Below are 5,153 nucleotides of genomic sequence, written 5' to 3' on the forward strand. Positions count from 1 at the left end.
ATTAAGTTAATAACAATGTACCTACCTATATAGTTTAAGCTTAAAAAATTTGGCTCTCAAAATTTCAATCGTTGTACTGTTGATATTTGGCTCTGTTTGCCGACCACTGGGTTAGGCTTATATGCATGAATACAAGTCCTTTGGTTGATCTCTCCCCCTTACCTCCACCCTCCTCCTCCCCTACCTTCCCTTTGAGGTTTCCCAGTCTGATCTGATGCTTCTCTGTCTCTGGATCTGTTTTTGTGGTCTCCTGCTGCTGCGGTTTTTCTAACGCAACCTCGGTACTTGGGTTCTCACTAGGAAAGAATTCAGAGCAAGACCCAAACTGTAAGAAAACCTTTATTTGGTAAATTACAAAGGTAGATGAAGTCATTCCTAAAAGAAATGGGCTTCGCAAACAAGTGATGGCAGTAAAAGAAGGGCCCTTGGAGCTTGGGAGTGAGGAAGCTAATGGTAAAGTGCCTGGGGCTGGGAGGGGGAGGGAGAGGGAAAAGGGAAAGGCGTGGCTGTGCTCCGGGGAGGAAGAGCGCTGGGGCCTCCATCCTAAGGGTTTTAAGGGCGGAGATTTTAGGGGCGTCCCAGGGAAAGATCTCCATCGAATATTCAGCAGCTTTCCAGATGTGTCCTTGCAGGGTTGTGGTCTCCCCTGTATTGATTGGCCGGCGCCAGGGCAGGGGGTCATTATTCCATGCAGCTGGTCCTGACCTCAGCCTTGGCTGGTTTCATTGCTTATCTCGGCCTGGAGCTGAAATACAACTTGAGGCCCACATGTTATCTCCAGGGAGGAAAGGTCAGGGGGTCCAAACCACATGCCCAGCCATATGCTAGGGGAGGAAAAGTCACCCTGGGGGCGAGGTCCCACCCTACAATTGATCTTCCGTTGCTAGGCCCCCCGGGGCTTTTCACCCTGGTGACCCTTTATACCTGGCCCATTGTCCTTGCTCTGCTCACGTCTGTCCAACTGCCTACTACAGCAGGTACCGCCCGTGACTAGGGCACAGGAGTACAAAGCTGGGCCGGAATCTCTCTGTCTCTCTAAAAGCCTCTCCTGCCAGAACCCGTTTGGCTCAGTGGATAGAGCGTCAGCCTGTGGACTGAAGGGTCCCAGGTTCAATTCTGGTCAAGGGCATGTACCTTGGTTGCGGGCACATCCCCAGTGGGGAGCGTGCAGGAGGCAGCTGATCGATGTTTCTCTCTCATCGATGTTTCTGGCTCTCTATCCCTCTCCCTTTCTCTCTGTAAAAAATCAATAAAAATTTTATTTAATAAATAAATAAAAGCCTCTCCTGCCCCCACCCTCCATCATTCAGCAAGCACTTCCTGGGACTGAGCCCTGACACAGGAGGGCAGCTCAGCCTGCATCCATGGGGATGTTCAACTGCAGTCCTGCCTGCCTTATGGGCCCACAAATACAAGCAGCCCTGTGTCTCCAGTTTGCATCCCTGGATTATAATCAGGATCTATCCTTAAAGTAGGATGGCTCCTCAGCTCGGGTTGCAACCCTGGATTGTAATCAGGATCTATCCTTAAAGTAGGATGGCTCCTCAGCTTCCTCTACTGTAGCAATTCTTCATCCACCGATTAAAGTTCCTGGTGGGGGGAGGGAAGGGCAGTGCTTCGGTGGGCAGTTGTCCCCATTAAATCATGACGCAGAGCCTCTGCTGGACACAGTGTTGCCTCAGGTAGGGCCTGCGGGTGAGAATCCCTGTGCTGGTGGCTCATGTCCAGTCACAAAGGACACCCTTTGCTGTTGGCTGCCTCTCCACTGGTCCTGACGTGAGACCCAGGCAACTCGCATGCCCTACCCCAACCCAGATGCATCGATCTTCCGGAGCTTCTGGGCTTAATGTTTTCAAGTTGTCTTTTTCAGAGCCTCTGCTGGACACAGTGTTGCCTCAGATAGGGCCTGCAGGGTGAGAATCCCCAGTCACAAAGGACACCCTTTCCTGTTGGCTGCCTCTCCACTGGTCCTGATGTGAGACCCAGGCAACTGGCATGCCCTACCCCAACCCAGATGCATCGATCTCCCGGAGCTTCTGGGCTTAATGTTTTCAAGTTGTCTTTAGTGGCCAAGAGCAGGGCCTGCCAGAACTCCTGGACTCCAACCCCAGCTCAGCCAGAGGCTGGCTTCATGAGCAAGTTATTTAACCCTTTCTAAGCTTAATTATCCCACAGGCAAAACAGGAATAATAGTTTTTTTTTTTAACAGTTTGCAGAAGTCTTTCAGCTTAAGTGTGGTTCTAAGCCAGTGGTTCTCAACCTTGGCTGCACATTAGTAGCCCATGGCACGGGGCTGTCGGGATTAAATGAGTCCCCCTGTAGAGCACAGTAAATAATCAATGTTGTCTGGTATTGTCATTAAGTAACTGTTGCCCTGAGTGATTCTCAGAACAACCCAGTGAGGTAGGCACTGCGTATGTCATTATCCCCGTTTTAAAATAAGGAAACTGAGGCTCGGCGCATGCTCTTCCCAGTAATCACCCCCACACCTGCACCAAACACCCCCGTACCAAACACGCACACACCTGAGCCGCCTTCTTTCCTGGGTGGTCCATGGAAGGTAGAAAATACTCAAGGCCAATTGCCAGAGTAAGTGTGACTCTGGAAATAGACTCACTGGAAAGGCCAACGCAGGAATTTTCCAATAAGCGAGGAGGGGCGGAGGGAGCCATGGTCGGAGACAGCCGAGTCTCAGCATTTGAGAGACGGGAGGTTAGTGAGTTTGCATTTATACCCAAGGGAGGTAGTAACTAGACATGAGAGCGCCACTGTGCCACCTAAAAGGCCCTGCTCCGGCCCTGTGGCTTGTGGCCTGTGGGAAGGGACACCTTAGTGCAGTGATGGCGAACCTTTTTAGCTCGGCGTGTCAGCATTTTGAAAAACCCTAACTTAACTCTGGTGCTGTGTCACATATAGAAATTTTTTGATCTTTGCAACCATAGTAAAACAGAGACTTATATTTTTGATATTTATTTCATATTTTTAAATGCCAAAGAAAAATCAACCAAAAAAAATGAGTTCGCGTGTCACCTCTGACACGCGTGTCATAGGTTCGCCATCACTGCCTTAGTGTTTGCTGTGCCCTGTGACCAGGATGGGTCGAGGCGTCAGCCACTTCCCTGCAGCCAGGGCTGGAGCTGAGCCTCAGGACTGGCCTCCTGTGGCCGCACACAGTTCACCCCACCCAGCTCTGAGACCGAGGCGCCTCCTCCCGCTGCCGGGACGAGGGTCCCACCAGCCTTCTTCAGGACTGCGTGGTGCTCCAGTGACCTGTGGGTGCTTACACACCATCCCAAAAGTTGATGGCAGAAAACAACACCCTTTCAAAAAATAGATATTTATATGGATTTCAGAGAGCAAGAGAGAGGGAGAGAGAGATAGAAACCTCAATGATTAGAGAGGATCATTGACCAGCTACCCCTTGCACGCCCCCTACTGGGGATCAAGCCAGCCACCCCCCACCCCACACCCCTCTCCCCTCGGAATGTGTCCTGGCCAGGAATCGAACCATGCTCTCCTGATTCATACATAGGTTGATGCTCAGCCAATGAGTCACGCTAGCCGGTTACAACACCCGTTTTATTATGTTTACAATTCCGTGAGCCAGGAATCTGGGCAGAACACGGCAGTTCTGCTCTGCTCTGCCTGACAATACCAGGGGCCTCCGCGGGGGTGGCTCGGGTGGCTGCAGGTGCTGGGGCAGCTCGACGGGGGACATCTGTCTGAGCCTGAGGTCCTCCCCGTGTGGCGTCTCCTGCAGCTCCAATGTCAGGGGCACTCCTCCCCTCGGTATGTTGAGCCTGGGCCAGGATGGCTGCTGTTGCTCCCCGGGCAGCCTCCCTGTGGCCAGCCCGGACATCCTCGTAGCGTTGCAATCTCAGGTGTTCAGACCTCTTACCTGTGGCTGGTTGCCCTCAGAGCAAGTGTTCCCAGAGGCCCAGGCGGAAGCTGCCAGACTCCCTACAATCTAATCTTAAAGGGCCAGCGTGTCATTCCTGCTGCATCCTGCTATCTGGGAGCCAGCAAAGCCCATTCAGATTCTAGGAGGCAGAGGAGCAGCTGCGCCCTCTCAGCGGGGAATGTGGCAGCCGGCTTGGAGACCAGCGACCACAGGGGGAGGGCTAAGAACATGGGCTTTGTTTGAGTCACAAACATCAGTTCATACCACAGCTCGGTAACCTTCTAGCTGTGTGATGTCAGGCAAATGACTTAACCTCTCTGAGCTTCAATTTTTTTATCTATAAAATAAGGATAATGATATTCTACCACAGATGCTTATGGTAATGTTACAGAAGACTGGAGAAATGGAGCTTAGAGAAATGGAGCTACACTTTATTATTATTACGCAGAAAAAAAATGTCTTTCAAATTCTGAGCAAACAAAGGAAGAAGCATTCTCTTTTTATATCTTTTCAGGTCTTTGTGTATATTACTTTTGCAGATAACTTGTAACCTTGAGTACATATTATATCTAACAAACACCTGGCATGAGACTATTATCAGTATCAGCGTATCAGCCCCTTCCGTTAGCTGGCTAGCTTGCAAGGTCAGACAGTTAAGTTTTTATCTTTTTCTATTATTCAAACTAAAACAGCTATTTTACAGAATAAGGGACTATCTAAAAATAACAGAGTTTATAATGACAGAGTTTATAGGACAAGGGACTATCTAACAATAGCAGAGAATTTCAAACAGCAGTTTTTATACAAAGTGGAGGTTACTATGCTTCAGTAAGACTTAAATGAGATCATTGTAGGGCTATGCACAGTGCCTAATACCAACTGAGTTCTCCCTGCGTAGTAGGCACACTACGTGGAGTAATAACTTAGTAGTGTTACTCCTCTGGTTTGCCATTTTGCTATTCCTTCATTCTGCCAGCATCTGCTAGGTGCCTGCAGTGTGCCAGGCACAGTCTCGGGCTCAGGCCTCCCCACAGGGGCAAGGACAACATGTTGCAAGCAGAGACCAGTTGGGCTTTCAGGTTTTTAATTAGTTCCTGGTGTTAGAAAGCGGTGTCAGTGGGCTAGCCAGTGCCAGCCGGCATCGTTGGGGAAGCAAGGGCTTGTCACCTACGCCTCTTGGATATCTCAACATTATCTTTGGCCTCGTCCCAATAGAGTCTCCTGCTCTCTCCCCTTTTTAAATGTGTGTGTG

At 50.1% G+C, this 5,153-nt stretch overlaps 1 protein-coding gene across 1 annotated transcript in view; it reads left to right on the forward strand.

Annotated features, from left to right (window-relative positions):
- The window catches only part of ANKS1B (ankyrin repeat and sterile alpha motif domain containing 1B), an 822,202-nt gene that overhangs the window by 808,823 nt on the left and 8,226 nt on the right, over positions 1 to 5,153 (forward strand). The gene's annotated exons all lie outside the window — the stretch shown is intronic.

Source organism: Myotis brandtii, unplaced genomic scaffold, assembly GCF_000412655.1.
Source record: "Myotis brandtii unplaced genomic scaffold, ASM41265v1 scaffold708, whole genome shotgun sequence".
In the NCBI taxonomy this organism is placed as follows: domain Eukaryota; kingdom Metazoa; phylum Chordata; class Mammalia; order Chiroptera; family Vespertilionidae; genus Myotis; species Myotis brandtii.